Raw genomic sequence first — 21,130 nt, 5'->3', positions numbered from 1 at the left:
GTTTACAGACAGGAACAGAGGAAATGCATTCTTGTTTCCCTTTCCAAGCAATTTCCCTCCCGGAGCTGTGTTCACTTCTGTGTTTATTTATTAATTTATTTATTCATTTATTCTAATTAAAACACAGAATCTAAAAGTAGTGGTGAGGAAACAACGCAGTCTTCCGCATGCATGCACAGCAAAACCCTCGTATGGTGTCAGTAATTACTGTATCATGCATATTATTAGAGCTCGCGTGCAACACCAGCCATTAATGGGATTGCATTACGGGGCCTTAATCTCCTCTAATGAGCAGCATGGTTTTTAAGGAAGTGTGTTGCAGAGAGAATCTTGGACCTTGATAGCTTGATATTCTCTTTGAAAGGTCCTTCACAGCCAATCCGAAATGATGGAGTGTCAAAGAGCTGCCTTCATTTCTTGGTTCTGTGCATCATATCTGTTTGGTCAGCAGCAAGGTCAGGATGCATTGACCTTCTCCATTTGGCTCACATGGTGTCAGAAATATCCACCAATTAATCAAGTTTTCACATGAACAAAAAAATCTAACTCAAATCTGTTTTCCTAAGAGGAAGCCGCTAAATTTGCTTTACAGAATGTGGAGTTTCGCATGAAATCAGGCCGCATGAAATCACTGACATCTCCATTAACACCATACAGAAGAAAATATGGCTCTCGAATCATACACAGCAGATATTACCCATAAATGTCATCCTCCATCTATACCTTTAGAATTTACCTTTGAAGTGTAAGGCCAATGTGAGTCATTTTAAAAGTTAACCTGGCTCTGCAGCTGCTTTGAAGATCTGACACTCTTTGAATAAAATTGAAAAGGCAACTAAAAACCAAACAAGTTGATTAGTGGGAATGTAAAACCTGAAAAACCCTTAAACTTTTAGTGTGTTTGAGGTAAAACTAGTCATCTGCATAATGAATTTGAAAAGAAAACATGGAATATAAATCAGGAGACATAGTGGGGGTTTTCTTTGTATGTGTGTCAAATGTAAAGAGGCTAGAAATGATCAGAAAGATCCCACTGTTCTAAGGCCCTTTTGAGATGAGGATTTTATCCCAGAAAAATAGTGGGATTCATAAAAATATCTGGACTTATCCTGATTAAACCACAAGACGTAAATTGCTCAGAGATGCCATCAAGATCACTTCCATTAACACTGGAAAATCCTGCTGCATCTCTGAAAATGATCAGTTGTGTCCAAATTATCTCAATCCTCATTATCCATAAATCTATTATAAGTAGGGCTGCATGACAAGAGCATTTTATTATTAAACACACACCAAGGTTGCTAAAAAGAAACATTGAACTTTTGGGTCACAGTTCCAAAATGTAAAAAAAAAGAGAATACAATCAAACATTGGCATTATGACCATTATGAGGTTATCAAGGGAGTCTCTTAATATTTGCTAATCTAAATCCATATTCTAAAGCCATATTTTGCAAAGGTTGCATATAATTAAAAGTGGATTATGGCAAAATTGCATCACACAGAGGAAAGATACCAAAAAAGTATAACAATTTCTATGTTTTAAGCAATTTATATCAATACAAAAACACTACAGTGGGAAAAGTAACACACACCCACAAAAAAAAAAAAACTGGAACTGATGAAGAAGGCTCCAAGAAACACAAGCCCTTTCTGATACACCCACATAATATGACACCACCACCATTCTTCAAAGCCAGAATGAAGTTTTTAAGCTTGCAAGTTTCTTGTTCGTCGGTCAACATGACCAGATTCTCTAAGTTTTGTTTCACAAATGAAACATCTAAATTAACAGAAGAACCAGAGCACATACAAAATAAAAAGAAGGATAAACAGAACGTGGTCATAAAAGATGCCAGGAGGCTGACAAAACTAAAAGAGCTTTCTGATTAGCACTGGTTGTGTTTCACATTATTTCTAAAACCTCCTTTATTCTTCTTAGAAGGAGTAAGAATTTTAAGACATTTCTTTTTATTCCAAAAAAAACATCCAGGGTTGGTTAAAGCCTACCTAAATCTAAAATTGTTTTATTTTAGTGAAACGAAGTTATAAAGGTGCACAGTTATGTATTTACCTATAGAAAAAACTATGATAATGGTAAAAACCCCCCGCTATATTCACCAAGCGTTGGTCCCAACAGTGTTTTGAAAGTCCTTTTTTAAAATCCTAAATAGAATTCCAGCACTGGGCTCAATGCGCAGAGGTAGACGCGTACACCATCTGCATGCAGTCCTGCTCAACTGAATCCACAAGATAGATGGAGACAGTTAAGGCAGGTACTTAATAGAGCCCAACCGAGCCCTACCATACTACCACTCTGATGCTCTATAGTAAAAAATACCAAACAATAGTAATTTAAGGGGTGTAATAAAATTACCATTAAAATATTTTTTCAAATTTAGACACTATTAGCTCACTTTGATTTAATACAAAGAAATTTCTAAATAGATGACCACTTCTTGCTGTCATATTATTTATTTTTTTAGTGTTTTCGCTTCGTTTTTGCTCAATTTGTTATAAATACAGCCCTTTGTGTTTATTTACAATAACCGCATTCCTTGCCTGGAGGTACCATTCTATCTGTCTATAGGGGGTAAAAATGAAAGAAATGGGCTAAACCAGTTAGCATCTTTGAATGAGGTTGTGTACACCCTAAAAACATTTAATCATCCAATACAACCAAAAAATATCTTGAATGTCACCTACAGCCACACAATCAGATTAATAAACCACCATTTACCTTTTTTATTGTTTGTTTGGTAAACTAAATAAATTGGTTGATTTGAAACTTATGGCTTGGTCAGTTTCTGACAAATATTCTTATCAAACCAATCTAACCAAAATTGGTTTAACCTACTAGATTGGTTGGTTTTTTTAACCAATCTATGCTTAGAGTGCAAGATCTGTGAAAAACAACAAAATATAGATAAGAATGAAAAAGTGCTCAGAATACAGCAGAAGCTAAACCTGCATAGGAACTCAGATGTTACTAAAGAGTTGATAGATCCCAAGTGGGGTCACAAGGGGTGCTGGTGCCTACCTCAAGCTGTCAATAGGCGGGGTACACCCTGGACAGGTCGCCAGTCATGTTTTGGATTGTGGGAGGAAGCCGGAGTACCCAGAGAGAACCCACGCACGCTCAGAGAAAACATGCAAACTCCATGCAGAAAGACCCCGGGCCAGGAATCAAACCCGGAACCTTACAATATTACAGTCAGCCAGACAGATTGATTGGCAATAACATGGCAGGGAATGCATTTAATTTGCATTCATTCCAATAAAGACGTTTAAGCCTATGACTTATTTTTTATTTATTTAATGAATTTAAATATTTATTCTTACCTTGATGCTGTTTGCATGTTTCCATTTGGGAGAAATGTAAATTTTCTTTTCCCTTAATGTTTTGATGGGAGATTATGGGAAGGGTTCACTAGTACGTAGAGTTGCTGGAGATGGGTTTACTTAAAGGCACATTGTCACTTTATATGCCTATACAAAAAACACCAAAAACAATTCAATCACAATAAAACAATGTTATATACTGTACAGCAAGCGACCCTCCCAACAGTTTCAGTCGTTCAATAGTTGCAATGAATCGTAGATCCTAGAAAAACTCTGCTGGTAGGGGCTAACTGGCTCAGCTTATTATTTTCTTTTTCAATTTGTGCACACATGTGCGGTATTGTACCTTCAGTAAAGCAGTGTTGTTCTTGAAAATATAAAGAAAGAGCATTCTTTACTAACAAACTGGGCAAAAACGCAGCATAAAACACAAAAATAACTAATCATATGCCAGTAATGCCCCTTTAAGCCACTTTGTAATTAATTTCTAAATATGTATATACACCAAATGTGTTTGATGTAAGCAGCAACATTTACGCTCTTATTTATAAAGCTGAAAATTTAGATGACACGCTGCAAAGCATGCTCTCCAGAAACACATTTTTGAGCAGAAAAAAAACTTTTGCTAAATGGTTTAGTAATTTAATCAGTGATATATGGGATATTAATTAAATTACCAGTAATATATCCTTTGATCACCTAAAGTCCAAGTTTTGATCATCTGGGTGTTGACCGGACATAACATGCATCTAATATAAATAATGTTTAAATAGAAATGCTGTCACATGTGTAACCTATGCATAGCGCTAGCGCATGCCACTTCCATGCTCTTACATACTCTAAAGTATCTGGTGTATTTTCCCTTTAACAACACTACAAAGAACCGTCTGTAATCAAGTTGCCCTGTCTGTGTTCTTTAGATGTTCTTTAAATGTATTTTGCAAAGTTCATAAGTTTGCCCCAGTCACGCTGCCATTCCTATACTTGATATATGGAAGGCCAGGCATACACTCTGTGATATAATCAATTATTGTACTCAGCTACCGCTCAAACTGTAAAATAAAATCGCAGGGTTTAAAACTTCACAGTTCACGATGCATGTTTTTGCACTGTATGGCCCAAAACTCTGATGCAATCTTCCTGCTCACGCTGCACGTCCAAAAACTACATGTCAGACTCAGCGCAGAGATATGGCACTGGTCGGACTCGTCAATCAGGAAGAAGAAGAAGAACTCCCTTATGCTGAGAAGATTCTCAGTCATCCAGGTCATAGTCATTCCGTAAAAGTTTAAAAACAATCCACTTGACTTGGTTTCCAAGGTTTGAAGAAGTTTCGCTTCCCCTCCAGGAAGCTTTCTCAATTCAAATGAAGTGAAACATCTTCAAACCTTGGAAACCAAGTCCAGTGGATTGTTTTTAAACTTTTACGGAAGAACTCCACTGTTTGCACATGTGCATTTCGTGAGGTTCTGGTAAATTTGCTCGTAGATGCTCATAGTTCTGCTTCAATAGCAGGATTGCTCACAAACATCTTACAAGGGCCGACTGAATTTCAAACATGTTTTAGTTTATCCCGTTCTTATGATACCTGAACGGGAGGTTGTCGTGACAGGCTAATTGCCCCTTCGTTAACCTGTATACTACAAGATGCAGGTTGCACAATGAGGCTGAAACTCTGCGCGATTGCAAAAATTCTAGGATGGGTGGAGAATCGGCCCGAAAAGGGCAAAAAAATTATATGCCCAGTGTTATAGGAAAGCTTTGTGTTTAAACCTTGAAGCTTTCTCTCTGTGGTTCATTTTCCTAAAAAAAGATCACTCGGCACAAACTCTTTAAATAACACTTCATAATGTATATGTATTAAATAACCATGAGACATGACAGCAGATTGCTTTGAGTTACAGAAGGCAGCTGCTTACATATCGGGCTCACTTGAAGCGGCCCTGATAAACAGTTAGAGAATTATTTTATATATCTCGAGTGTGCCACATCTTCACACCACTACATCATACAAGTTTACAGATGAGGAGACATCCATGGCTGCAGCTTGTCAAAATATTTCACTTTGTTTTTAGATCAAGGACACTGGTCTCATTCCATTCCCAAATCTTTGCCACATGCAGAATGAAGATAATAACTGTATATTATGTCAGAGGAACTGTCCTAATTAGATAAACTACTGGGGAAGACATTAGCTACAACCTGAACAGGTGGGTAATATTTGGTTGTAATAAACTCACATCATTAATTATCCTAACACCAGCCTAAATGAATGATCCTAAAAAACTCTCGACAAAGTGAAGATTGTACAAACGCTCTGGTTAAGAACCTGCATGTGTACGTAAAAAAACGACGTATTTTAATGTCCAGTTCATCAAGACTGCAACGAATATTTCTGCCCTGCGTCACACATTGTTTCTATACTCGGCCATACAGTGGATTTAAAAATAAATTTGGTCAGACAGGTGTCTATTGTTACATTGCTTCAGACAGTTTTTGTTTTCATTTCTTTGCAAGCCAACTGCTGCAATTACCGTGAAGGGCAGAGGAGAAGTAGCTCAGCTACATTGCACCGGCTCTCCTCAGACCACGAAGGCGCAATGCTGTTCGGCGGCATGATTGATTCTGATTGGGTATTCTGCCCCTATTCATGTGGCGTAACAAAAAAATGCTCAGTTGCGAATTCCAGTGGGTTGGTGTGGATGAAAACCTTTTAAAAAAAATCTCCCCTATGTGTGGTATTATTTTTACAAAGGGTGTAGGGGAGTATTTGATTTTTTTTAAATACCCTGCTACATGTGTACAATGTCTAAGTTTTTAATTCTTTTTGAGTGTTTGCAAAACAAGATGTCTTTTTATGTTGTTTTTTTTTAAGTAAAGGTTTGTTTCTTTCTGTGTGGCGTCTCAGAAGTCAGAAACAAACTAGTTTTTCTCTGAAGTACTCTTCATAGGGTCTTGATTGAATTTGTTTGATATTTCTATGATGAATAGCCTCATCAAAAGGTGTGTAAAAACATCTGAGAACACTTAAAAACATGAACTTGTGTTACTTGTTCAGTAGTTATTCGTTTATCTGTCATTAAATTCTATTAGGTGTGTGTACAGTTGCTCCTTCTGGTACAATGCTAAGAGTTTCATTGAATCCATTTTCGCATTTGCTTTAGGCTATGTAAAGTCTCACATCTCTAGAGCTATATGACCTGTGAAACAGAGTAAAGCTGGTTTATGAAGCGGCCTCCTACACATTATGGCTGTCCAATCCATAGCAAAAACAATCTGCAGAGCTATTAACAGGAATTGTTCAAGCAAACGCAAATGTTCTCAGAGAAATATGGAGGGAAATGTGAAATCATGTGTGAAATGTGAGTTGCAATCCAAAGAATTATTGTGGCTCAAATTGAAATGTCACGGGGGGAGCGGAGCAGTAGGGTGACAACCACTCTGACATGCATAAAGGCAAATAAGATATCTTGGTTTTGAAGCATGGACTGTACTATCCGCCTTTCCCTGTTTGAAGTCAGCAGCTTTGTTTCCTTGACCTTAACCCTTTTGCTTGAAGATGTTTATGAAGTTTCAATAACTTCAAAAACTCTTGTTCTGAAATATGTTGTTTCCATTTTGAGTTTTAGGCTGCATATCCATCTACCTGAGCTGTAAGTGAACTGCTGACATCCTCCTGAGCAGCAGAACCTATCGAAGAAAAACACTTCCTCTTACCTGGAGGGAAAATTCGCCCCGGAGGCTTTTGAATTGATCAGAACAAAGAAACGGAAAAGGCTTTGAGGTTTTTAGTAAAAGAGAAACTGAATTGGTCCAATAGAAAGATATTTCGTGGTACTGTGTGAATATTTATAACTTAATGTTATTTAAATGCTTCAAATCAGATTGTGTCAGTACAAGTTAGGCATATATTTAAAACCTTTTTGATTTGAACATCAAAAGAAAAGCTTATTGAGGAGCTATTTATGCCTTTATACAGAAAATAACAATTTTTAGGTAATTTTTTACTCTATTACAAACTTAGAAAGATATATATATATATATATATATATATATATATATATATATATATATATATATATATATATATATATATATATATATACCTAAGGTTGGTCAAAGAAACGGTTGATCAATAATGTATTCTGGACAACAAGCAGATATCTGCTGTGACTACAGTAACTGGATGTACTCTCTTTCTTCCTCGGACATTGGAGCTGGCTCAGAGCTTGTCTATCATGCTGTTTCTTTCCTGGACAGGGTCCCCTGCAGAGCTGTTGACAGTTACCCTTTGTATCTCTGCTTCTTTCTGTATGTTTGCTTCTGTATACTCGAACCCAAGTCGGCCTTGGCAGATGGCTGCTCACACTAAGCCTGGTTCTAATGGAGCTTTCTTCCTGTTAAAAGGGAGTTTTTCCTCTCCACTGTCGTTACAAGCATGCTTGGTATGAAGGATTGCCTTCGAGTCAATGAGTCGAAGCACATGGTTTTCCTTGGATAGAAAACTTTAAACCAATATGACTGTATGGTCTGGTTAGACTTAGACAACTTTTATGTAATTTTGTACACAGGGTGTTTACAAAACGAAATTCAGTTTTGCATAGCTTAGAGACAGAGAATAAGCAGCAGCTTAGGAGTGGAATGAACATTTCTGTTTCATAAAGTGCAGCAGTGATCAAAGTGTAAGAGAAAAAGCATGGCACAAAAACCATCAATATGGACGTTCAGAGTAATTCAAGTCAAATATATATGGCGCAAATATGCAGCATTTTCTTTTGTGGTTATTAGTGTGATGCAGAGTCTTTGGCTATGTTCGCACCGCAGCCTGAAGTAACCCAAATCTGATTTTTTTTGCCCACATGCGACCTGGATCTAATCTTTTTCTGAAAGTTTGAAAAACAGATCAGTTTTTTCCCAATGCGATCCAGGCCACTTGGCTATGTGGTCCTGAATCCGATACGAATCTGATCTTTTCAAATGCGACCTGTGTCTGAACGGCCAGGTCGCATTCATCCGACCTGAACGCCTTAGTAACCAACATAGGTCACTATTCTGCTTCTTGCTAGACAGAAGCGGCAAGAAAAACAAACACCATGGCGGACGAAGATTGAGGTTTTAAGGTTTGGAGAGATCGCTAGATGCGCTCCAGCATTACATCCACGCTTACTTGTGACATCATTGCGTCTGCCCATGCGGGACCCTTAAGCTGTATGACTGCAGTTTACACAGGAGATCACATACAAGTCTCATATATTTGGAAATGTGAACGGCAACGCCAAAAAATCGTATTTCTCAAAAGAAATCGGAATTGATCTTCAAGGCCTGCAGTATGCACGTAGTCTTAGACTTGATTAGATTTTTTTTTTTTTTTTTTTTTTTTTTTTTTTTTACAGTTCAACAGTCTGATGGCAGTGGGGAAAAAGCTGTTGCAGAATCTGCTGCAGCGGATGCTGCGAAGCGTCTTCCCAGAGGGCAGCATGGTGGGGTGTGAGCGGTCGCTGATGATGTTACGGGCTCGGGACACGCAGCGCTGGGATGAAATGTCTTTAATGGAGGGAAGAGGAGCCCTGATTATCCTCTCTGCTGTTCTCACCACTCTTCTCAAGTTCTTCCAGTCTGTGGTGCTGCAGCCTTCACACCACTCTCTCTACGGTGCTTCTGTAAAAGGTTGATTTGTCTTACGATGACGTGTCATCATAAATCCAAAAACATTTTAATGATGCCATCCAAAGAATGCAATGTACTGTCTATCAATTCAGCCTGCTATGCCCATAATTTCCAGTTATTTATATTATTTTAAAATATGTCTCCATACAATTAGAAATTATGGCAATTATTTTTTCCCCACACTTAAACCTTTCCACAGAAAAAAAAGATGATTAACATCTGTTTGTTTATGTGTCTGGCACCCATGCTTAATATTTGACTGTCACAGATGCTATTGTTAACCTTAGCGGGTGCCTTTTCTGTACTTGTGTAGGAAAAAAAGATTATTTTATCTCATTAAAAAGTCGTTTTTAAAGAAAGGTCTTTTATAGGTTGATTATATCTCATGAGATAAATGGATGTTTGATGGGCCAGATGTTGATGCCTTCATTTAGATTTATCAAACAAGAGGGATTCAGATGCCAAAGCTATGCATTCTTGTCCTCAGCTGGTGACTCATCAGACACGTAATTGTCTAAAAAGAAATGAGTTTGTTTAGATTTAATTTATGTGGGAACCTCATTTACTCTGACAGTAATTTATCCAGAGGTAATGGCTTATGTGGGTTTTAGCTGCAGGTAAATGGCTGCCCCTGAGCTGGCATTTAAATGCAGACACCTATTAAAGCATGATAATTAGAAAAAAAGGCAGATTATTATGAAAGGTCCTCATTAAAGTGTCCTTGGTTTTTAATCATTTCCACCAGTCACAAGAGATTACACATCAGCTGGCATCAGCCTTTATGTAAAAAACAGCTTCTCCCAGAAGACTTGATCTGATTTGGCAGCTAAGTGATTAAGTTCATCAGGCACATTGTCAATTTATTTGAATTTCATGTGAAGCTTTGCAGTGGGTTGACTGATGAATGCTCTCTTCTGAATCACAAGTATACTTCTTGGCTGTTTGGCTGTCATAAGCTGTGTCTCCACTGGAGCATAAGAGGAAAATGTCTGCTCTCATTAAAGCAGGTGTATTTCCATGAAACATCAATGTCGGTGTTTGGATCTTTTGCAACCTTTGTTTGCTCAACGACTGATTAAATCCAAGTCTGAGATGACAAGCCATGCTAGCTTAAGAGAGATAGCATGGCTTTGTCAGGACAGCTAATGCACCTTTGTACAAAAAGCTGACAAGCTCTGTTCAGGAATCTTGCAAAGAGTTGTCAGAGAGCATGGGGTTTTGGCTGCGTTCATTTGGTGTTGGAAGTTGAAGCTTACTGCTGGTAATGAAATTAAACCCAGGTTGAATGCACGTATGGATCTTTAACTGACTTGGACTTCTGTTGGTCTACCTGAGCAAACAAACAAGCAGCTATCAAGACCCCCTGCAGTTTGCTTATCCCCGTGGAGTTGCAGTCATATACCTGCTTCAACAAACCCACTATCATTTAGAAGGCAGAGAGCACAGTGAGGATCATGTTCTCTGATTTCTTCCATGCTTTTAACACAATTCAGCCAGACTTACTATGTGAGAAACTTCAGAAGGCTCAACAATTGCTGTTGAGGCATTAACAATCACATGGATCAAAGATTTCCTGACAAACAGAGCACAGTTTGTTAGACCGAAGGGTCAGCTGTCTAATCAAGTAGTCGGCAGCACAGGAGCACCTCAGGGGAAGGTACTCTCACCATTGCTTTTTACTCTGTACACGTGATGTCAACTCTCAGTACCAGACAGAGTCCTGTCATCTGCAGAAATATTCAGATCACTCTGCAGTCGGGTGCATCAAAGATGGACAAAATGCTGAGCACAGAGAGCTGGTGAACAGCTTTATGGCATGATGTGGAAACAATTGTCTGATCCTGAATGTCAACAAGGGAGCCACAACAAACAAGGGAGGTGGTTGTAGATTTCAGAAGAAACAGGAAAAACCTGAAACCTATTAACATCATGGGAGAAGAAGGTGAGGTGGTTGAGGAGTATAAATACCTTGGTGTTCACCTGGACAACAAACTAGACTGTAGAAGGAACTCTGAAGCCATCTACCGGTTTGTGACGTCACGGTGTGGTATCGGCTGTTGATCAAGTCCCAATGCTGTATCTGGTGTTTGTCACAACACGCGATTTTCCAAATCATCTTGAAAACATTCTTCTTCGAAATGTTGGCTATATATTACATGTTTTTTCTCTGGCCAGAAGTTTGACGGCAAATCCTCCCTCTTCAAGTTGGCAATCCAACCACTAACCCGTCCGTGGAGGATCACGAATCGGAAAGGTGAAATAGCAAATTTTTTTTTACTTTTAGCCGATGCATTACAACATCCAGCTGCCATGCACATGGGAATGGTCAGTTTGACTATAGCTCTCGCGAATATCAATGATTAAGTCCTCTAGAAATCTTAAATATTTCTTGTTGATTGCAGATGTGTTTCGTAGCTCCCATTGATTTTGCATGTAAAGCGGGGAGAATGGCCTCCGGCTACCGCACCGTGACGCCACTGCTGGAAGATGTCAGGAGTGAGGTTTTACTATATTTGGGGGAAAAAAATGGCTGGTAATTGTGATGAAAATTATTGTTTTTATTTTCTTACTGATTAACACTTAACAAATCACTGCGAACATATTCGTTTTAGGTATAGATAATGATCCATTGATCATTCCTTACTGAGTGGACTTTTACTTTAAGAAGGCTGGCACTTTTCCAGGAACTCCTCTAGAATCTCTGGAGATGATTTCACAAAGGAGACTTCTTCGTAAAGTGAAAAAGATTACGGACAACAGTGATCACCCTCCTCAGAAGATTTTTAAATGAAAACAGAATGTCTTTAGTCAGAGGCTTCTCCAGAGCCAGTGCAACACAGACCGCTACAGAAGATCCTTCCTGCCTACAGTTGTCAACACCTAAAACAACTCGGTAGAAAAAACTAAAACCCTATGAGTTACTCGAGCATTTTATTTCCCTTTGGAATTAATAAAGTAACTTTGAATTAAATTAACTGGAATCTGCCCAAAAGTCAGAATTTCATTTTGAAAAGCACAATGACCAATACCATCTTGTAGATTAAGACGGTTTCCACTTGCAGCGATTGTAGTAAAGCTTTCTTACTTTTACAGTTTTGAGGATTTCTTTATTGTTATGTAGCATTTAGACACGCATACACATACTACTTCTTTTTAGTGTTGCGCACTGTATATGTAGGCCAAAAGTCTGCCTAGAAGAGCGTTACTTTCATGTTGTTTTTCCAACACTGGCAGTAATATCCATATATGAGCAATGAAGAATTTCTTCCATCTTTCAGATAAGTGGGAAACTGGAAGGCCATCACCATGGGAGATTATGTCATTTGGAAGTTCCAATTTCTAATTCCAAGAAAAATGGCGAGCAATAGCAGTCTGGTTTCAAGTGGCAAAACATTGGCCTTGTTATTATTAACTTAACAGTATAAAACCCAAATATTCACAAGTAAACATTGTATAGCTAAACATGCTCCTAGTTTAAAGAGATATAATTCTATCAAATACAATCAAAAATATTAATAAAGACCTTTTACTGAAGGGATTTAGGATTAGTAGATGTTGGAACAGTATTTTTTCAGATGTTCAAAATAAAAAGGAAATGCACCATTACTCAAAAGTATATACCATAGATCTATTCTACAAGCATAGGGCTTCAGAGCATTCTCTCTGAATCCTCACAACAATTTTTCCTGTTCTAACTTTGAAATCATTCATGACTCCCCTTTTATTCATTCTAGTTTGGTATTCGGATATATAAACCATACATTTTCTCATATATTTGCTTCCGATTTCCAGACCTTGCAGCAGCTCAGAAAAATCATTGCTCTGTTCAGTTTGTCTTCCAGAAAATGGCAGACAAGAAGCTGGCTAATGAAGTATTTCAGATATCCCCGACATACCTGATAGTTTTTAGGGTCAAGACAAATAGAATACACTGCAGCACAGATCTGATTATACTTGTGCATATGTAACTCTGTCTACATAGAAATTAGGGAGAAAGCTGAACAACTGACACTGTTTGGATGTAGAGCAGTAGTCAAGGCAACATGTATGTCTGTCGAGTTAAGAGCATAATTATACACCATCCTGGCAGATCTAGATCTCAACTTCAAGTGTGTTTCTCATTGGAATCCTTTTTATTCTATGTTTTAATAAAAAAAAGTAATGTGTTATATCAGCACCATTCTCAAACTAAACTGGTGGAGGTTTTCATTATGCTCATATTTCTCCTTTCGCACTTTAGTTGGCAATACTTCACACAAAAGAAATAGAAATTACCTATAGGAGGATTGTGAGTTTATTTAAAAGGCGTTTGAATGGTTAAAAAAGGGCAAATGCAGAAATTATACAGCAGTGGATATTTATTTCAACTCTCTGACCCTTCCTGAAGCCTCTTTTCTCTTTGTCAGATGGATATGCATTTGTAAGATTGGAATGCTGATGAGGATACTGCCTGGATAATAATTTTCATTTGAATTTAGAACATGAAAATATTGTTTACATTAACATTTGCATATAATCCCTCTGTTATGAGAACACTGTAGTTTCCTGCTTATCTTATACAAGCGATGTATTATGTCTAGTGGCCCGATTTGGATTGTTTACATTCAAGATTTTGTCCACAGTTTTAGTGTTTGCCCCCATTTCACCCAGATGTTTGAGCTCAAATGAGCACTGACAGACTACTTAACCTACAGAAATCCAGCTTTATGACTCACTTCTGACTAGTAGTTTTCTTCTGTAAAACCACTTTGTGTTGAGAGCCCAGATGAGGACAAACTGTATATTCAGTGTTGGAAACAATCATTTTGAATGTGATTAATGAGCTGGCAGACAGACAACTAGAGTACATTGTAATCACCCACAAGGACGAAAAGTGATAGAGTGAGATGGCGTGTGTGAAGAAATGCCTACCTGCTAATAGCTTCAGCAGTCTTAAAACGAAAAAAAAAAAAAACACTTCAATAAGAGTAATAATGGAACAGTTTACTCTAATTTCCATTTTTTCTAAACTGACAAATAATCTGTTGTGCAGTCATCAACACCCCTGAGTCTGAATCAGATTTAAGTCAATTCTCTATTGTGCTGCATGGAGGTGCTTTTGGTAGCCTTGCAGCAGATGATCAGCGTCCATCCTGGACTCTTTCTGCACAGAGTTTTCATATTCCTTCTGAGTTCTATGGCTATCTCCCACAATCTGAAAGATTACTGTTAGGTTGATTGGGCTCTAATTTGCCTGTAGAGGATGTGTGTGTTTGTTTGTGAGTGCGTATAGTTGTCTGTTCTATGTATTGCTGTAGTGGATTTACAACACGTCAAGACTTTGTATACAACCCCAAGATTTGTCATTGACCTTGCAAGAACAACTGGGTGCAGACTATTAAAAAAATATAAAATTAGATATTAAACAATTAAATTTCTACATTTGGTGCTAAACCCTTAATGGAAATCTTAATATGTTTGCCAAAAACATTGGAACAAAAACTGATTGAGAGCTGAGGTTATCAAACTTAACAATCAGTAGGTGCATTTCAATAACCTTATTATCATGTTGTTAATAGGTGTCTGCAGCTACACATTTTGAAGTATTGCTTGAAAAAAACTTGCTGGAAACAGCAAAAAAAAAAACATGACAAAAAAAAAAAAAAACCTTCCTCAAATTTGCAAAAAAGTTTTTACTTGAAATGGTTTTTGGCTTTTGGAAGGAACATTTCTAAAACTTTCATTTAAATTTTCCCCATTACTGATCAGTATTACACTGCAGCCTTTATTTCTTGTTCATTACAGTTATGCATGATGACGTAATGTGGACGATGACGTATGACACCATCTCTTTGTGGTAATTGGTAATTCGCTTTAAACAAAATAGAAACAATGCACATTTGTGCTTCTTTTTTTTTTTTTTTTTTTAAAAGTTCACTTAAAATTTGCATTTCAGTTGGATGGAAACACGGCTAATAGTAGGGTATCCAATTCTACCTGATAATCCTTGTATAATAGTGAAGTTTAAAGATCATATTACTTACACAAGAGACTAAGAAATCTCCATTTTCTTTATCATAAAAATAAAATAAGGTCTGTTAATTTGTTTTTATCAACAACACCCCCTTTTTGCAGTTATTAAATGGGAATTAGGGTTAAATTGAAGCTTCTCTGCCTCTGTTGTTAACTGCATTGCATAAAACACTTTTAGTGAAGTAAAAAAGAAGGAAATATACAAAAAGCAACATTACAAAGCTTAGAACAAAATGAAAAGCAAGTAAAAACTGATTACCGTTTGTATATTAGAGAAATAAAGTCCAAAGTCACCATAAAGCTTTGGTATGTATGTCTACTGTCACTTTTTGAATAAGCACTGACCTTTTCTTTCCATTTCTGCAGGAAATGCAGTCCAAGCTGGTAAGAAAGACTGATATTCACAGGAAGAAATCTATCAGAAAATAGCTTTTAGAGCATGCACATTTTCCTTTGTTGTTCTAGCATGGATAAACTACTTTCAGATTGTAGACTGTTTTATGGGGTCGAGTGAAAATAGAAAATACTGAGCAAAAAGTAAAAACAAAATGAGTGGAAGGAAATATTTATTAATAGATGAGAATAGTGGGGAAAAAAGAGTGAAAGAAAGATGGAGTTCAGAGCTGCGGAGGAATCGACCTCTTTCTTCATTTGGCCTCTTTTGTTTGAGCTGTTTCACAATTGATCAGACCAGAATGTGGATTGATTACACTGTCAGTGCCACTGTCATCGCCTTTTGAATGAATTTAAGATTTGATTCAGATTGTTATTCATGCCGCTGGCTCTTGGCAGAGCTATTTTGCTCCATTGTCACTTTTGATTCATCTTGAACTGCCCTCTATCAATAACTGAATTAATTAATAAAGAGCATGACTTTTCCTTGAGACTGGTGTGCAGGATTACTTTGATAATTGCTTTTATAATCCATCATCTCTCCCTTTTCCCTCACATATTATAAGATCATGATTTTGGTCTTTTAGGAAGATTACACTAAAAATATTACTGCTTGCAAAACAGTGAATAGAGTATAAGCTCTGTCTACATTGTAGGGAAGCAAAGCTATTACATCTCTATATTATTTTCTTTGTGATACTGACAAAATGTATATTAGTCAAATGGATATTAGTCATATTGTAAAGAAAGTGGAGGTTTAACTTCCTCTATAAAAATCCAGTTTTGCATTTGATGAATTTGTCAGTGAGAGATTATGTCACTATCCGCAGGTGTTTCTGATTCCTGATGATTTCTGATTTATCAGGAGGGTCTTGCCATATTCCATTAATTTATATGTCTGTTAATGTTATGGTGTTTCCACATTGATTACTTTAGGTTTAGTTTTACTTATGTGTTATATTTCCTCATGATTTGTCAATATTTTTGTTGTCTCTGTGGTTACTAGTCTATTTCTCTAAGCTCCCCTGCTCAACAAACAAACCCGTAGCTGTTCAGCATTCCCCTAATTAGAATCACCTGATTTCAATGTCCCTAATTACACACTCTGCATTTAATGATTTAAATTATTCCTGTTTTGGAATCTTCAGTTACTCTAACTGCAGTCTAATGTCCTTTTCCCTGTGTGCCACAACAAAATGACTGAGTTTATAAGAATAATTTAATCAATTCATTCCTCCATGCTGCCTACATTTGGTTTTCACTCTACAACTATGACGAATTATGCTTCTGCAATTAAAAAAAGGAAGAAAAAAAAGGTTTTTGGTTTAGTGAGCTCTTTGTGTGCATAGTCTACTTTGAAGATTTTATTTTCTTATCCTTTCCCCAAAACTAAATAAAGAAAACACAAAGCTGATATAGACTTGCCTGAAACTAGCATTCATTCGCCAACAGCCAAACTGATCTCCTTCAGCTGATCGTTCATTACCAGATGGAGTTGTACATATCATTATTCAACCAACCACAATCTAGAAATCTGAGCTGCACTATTCATTTATTTATTTTGTTATCCCTATCAGCCAAGCACAATACTTCACCGCCTGTGGAAGACAAAAGAGGCAGGCTTTAGTAAAAAAAAAAAAAAAGAAAGCTATGAATGTACAGGTGCTGGTCATAAAATTAGAATATCATGAAAAAGTAGATTGATTTCAGTAATTCCATTTAAAAAGTGAAACTTGTATATTATATTCATACATTACATACAAACTCATATATTTCAGATGTTTATTTTGTTTAATTTTGATGATTACAAATGACAACAAATTAAAATCTCAAATTCATCATATCAGAAAATTAGAATATTGTGAAAAGGTTCAAAATTGATGGCCCCTGGTGCCACACTCTAATCAGCTAATTAACTCAAACCACCTGCAAAAGCCTTTAAATGGTCTTTCAGTCTAGTTCTATAGGCTACACAATCATGGGGAAGACTGCTGACTTGACAGTTGTCCAAAAGACGACCATCGACACCTTGCACAAGGAGGGCAAGACACAAAAGGTCATCGCTAAAGAGGCTGGCTGTTCACAGAGCTCAGTGTCCAAGCACATTAATAGAGAGGCGAAGGGAAGGAAAAGATGTGGTCGAAAAAAGTGTACAAGCAAGAGAGATAACCGCACCCTGGAGAGGATTGTGAAACAAAACCCATTCAAAAATGTGGGGGAGATTCACAAAGAGTGGACTGCAGCTGGAGTGAGTGCTTCAAGAACCACCACACACAGACGTATGAAAGACATGGGTTTCTGCTGTCGCATTCCTTGTGTCAAGCCACTCTTGAACCACAGACAGCGTCAGAAGCGTCTTGCCTGGGCTAAAGAGAAACAGGACTGGACTGCTGGTGAGTGGTCCAAAGTCATGTTCTCTGATGAAAGTAAATTTTGCATTTCCTTTGGAAATCAAGGTCCCAGAGTCTGGAGGAAAAGAAGAGAGGCACTTCATCCACGTTGCTTGAAGTCCAGTGTAAAGTTTCCACAGTCAGTGATGGTTTGGGGTGCCATGTCATCTGCTGGTGTTGGTCCATTGTGTTTTCTGAGGTCCAGGGTCAACGCAGCCACATACCAGGAAGTTTTAGAGCACTTCATGCTTCCTGCAGCTGACCAACTTTTTGGAGATGCAGATTTCATTTTCCAACAGGACTTGGCACCTGCACACAGTGCCAAAGCTACCAGTACCTGGTTGAAGGACCATGGTATCCCTGTTCTTAATTGGCCAGCAAACTCTCCTGACCTTAACCCCATAGAAAATCTATGGGGTATTGTGAAGAAGAAGATGCAATACACCAGACCCAACAATTCAGAAGAGCTAAAAGCCACTATTAGAGCAACCTGGGCTATCATAACACCTGAGCAGTGCCACAGACTGATCGACTCCATGCCACGCCGCATTGCTGCAGTAATACAGGCCAAAGGAGGCCCAACTAAATACTGAGTGCTGTACATGCTCATACTTTTCATGTTCATACTTTTCAGTTGGCCAACATTTCTATAAATCCTTTGTTTTTATTGGTCTTCAGTAATATTCTAATTTTCTGATATGATGAATTTGAGATTTTCATTTGTTGTCATTTGTAATCATCAAAATTAAACAAAATAAACATCTGAAATATATGAGTTTGTATGTAATGTATGAATATAATATACAAGTTTCACTTTTTGAATGGAATTACTGAAATCAATCTACTTTTTCATGATATTCTAATTTTATGACCAGCACCTGTAAGAAAGTTATGCGACCTTGTCTTGGTCAGTTCATTTATGATACAAATCAATGAAAAATCTGTAGCCCATGTTGTATGGCCACTGAGGGAAGAGCAGAACAAAACTTTGCCTAACCAACACAAAATAAAAGTAAAAAACAAAACAAAACAGTATGTTCACAATATTTATCTTACAAATATCAATGGAATTTATTTTGATTTTGTAGAACAGAAGTGAAACACGTACTACTACATAACTTTTAGGTTGATAGTCAATTATACAGTCTTTTACCCTTCTTGTAGGCCTACAATACCATTTGCAGCTTTGCAGATACTTAGATTGAAATCATATATTAGCATGAACCATGCATACTTTTATCAGCCAATTTTTGTTATGTGGGATGTTATGGGATGTTTGAAGAGCTTGATCAAGTGCAAATAGGATGTGTATGACTTTCAGAATAATCAGGGTCCCATGGTTCTTATAATGTTCTCAGAAATCTGACAAAATGTGAAGAAGTTCAGGCCGCCTGAATTCTTTTTTTTTTTAAAGAACTGTGAATTTCAAACAGATTAGAAGGAAAAATCTAAGTTTAAAATATCCTGCTGATGCTTATGTGCATCACAGATCCAAAATCTCAGCGGTGTCATGAATAATTAATGTGTTTTGATCACTTCATGCAGCAGGCTACTAGCACGGAGAGTCAAACTTTTCTCCATCTTCTCTGTTTTCCTCTTGGGGATTTGATTGTGGAGTTTGAAGGACTTGCCTATATAAAACCTATAGGAGTTCGATTTAAAGGAAATCTCAGCAAAAGCTGCTCCATTGGCGCATTCTCTGGACTGCACGCCTGCTTCTAGCCCTCTGAGATGCAAGCAGCGTCGTAGGATAGTTTGAAGGCTGTGAAAGCCTAACTCACATCGAAACAGACGAAGAGGCTTTGAGAAAATAGGTAGGCTTGTAACGTCTTCTCAGCTGACCTCTTTTTACATCTCTGCAAAACATGGATGCCAGCTGTTGTCATTGTATCCGGCGGGAAACTTCCCAAGTCAGCTAACAGCCAGAGGGGAGGAACAGTTGAACAACAGGAGCTGCAACGAGTCACTGTGAAACACATATACACTTCCACACCCATACACACTGCACCAGGCCTGCTTAAACAAGATATGACACATGCCCCATTCCCTTACGCCAGCCAGTGACAAGTGATCATGCAGTCTCATAAGTCATACAGCACCGGGACAGTTGAAGCATATATTTAAATACATATCCATTCAAATACAGCAGCTCCACTCTGTTATTTCATCATTTAACACCGTCATAGTTGTATTTGTGGGAGACTAGGAGGAAAGACATTTGTATGCGAGATCTGTCAGTTTGGGTATTTGGCCCCTGAAATAAAGAAGGCAACGATTACCAACAACATTTGGGAAAGCGTGAGCTATGAGCTGGAATTTTAAATAGGCTCTCATAAATTGCAATTCATATTGGATGAGGAGTAGAGTGTGATTTTTATTTTCTCTCTCAGTGAAAGAAAAATGGAGTGAGAGAAGTAAATGTTTTTTTTTGTGTTTTTTCAATTCTCGTTTTACATTCTTCAGCTTCAAGCAGCTTCAGAGACAGAAATCAAAACAGATGTGCTTTGGAGAATGTGCAGCAGTAGCTGTCAGTAGGGTTGCATTTACAGCAGAGGACTAAACCATTTACTCTTGTCAAGATAGTCAGCTAAAATGAAGGTGTGTTTCATGTATCAGTTATAATGAAAACTTCCTTAACATTCTTAAAAAAAAAAAATCCCCTCAACATGATGCTGCCAGCTTCATGTTTCCTCAACTGTGTACAGGTAGATGTGTAGTCCTAATTCCGTGCCATACATAACATAGATTTTTTTTTAACCAAATTGCAAACAATGTTTTCTATGAATTTATTTTAACACCAATGTCTGATTTGTGAAGCTCATAACAAATATATTTGGTTTCATTGCAGCTGCCTCTAAGTTACCTTGGGTCCTTCTCTGATTAAGACTGTCCTTAACCAGTGCTAATAATGGATGTATGGCCAATGTTAAATCATACTTGCAGTTTTACTGAACTCTTTTCATTTTTAATAAAAAGATGGATTCGATCGAGCTCAGATTTTCAATGCTTGTGAGGATTTGAACTTTCTTCCTCACCTCTCTGCAGTGTTCCTCAGTCTTTACGATGCAGCTCGTTCATTTGCTCCTTCACAGAGCAGCTGGATTTATACAGTGATTAAACTGCTCTATTTATTAATTAGATGCCCGTTAGCGATATAGTTACACTGCTTTTAATTCAGGAATGTCCAAACAAGGAGGTCTAGCTACAAATGAACACCAAACTGTTGAGGGCTTTTTTTCTCAACTTTTTAAAAATCCATTTCAAAATTATTAAAACCATGAATTTTCCTCTTTCTCTGGGCTTTTGAGTAATGATGTGGAGGGCTAC

The sequence above is a fragment of the Cyprinodon tularosa genome, unplaced genomic scaffold, assembly GCF_016077235.1.
Source record: "Cyprinodon tularosa strain WSP-4 unplaced genomic scaffold, ASM1607723v1 ctg623, whole genome shotgun sequence".
NCBI lineage: Eukaryota > Metazoa > Chordata > Actinopteri > Cyprinodontiformes > Cyprinodontidae > Cyprinodon > Cyprinodon tularosa.
Note: the sequence above shows the minus strand (reverse complement) of the source record.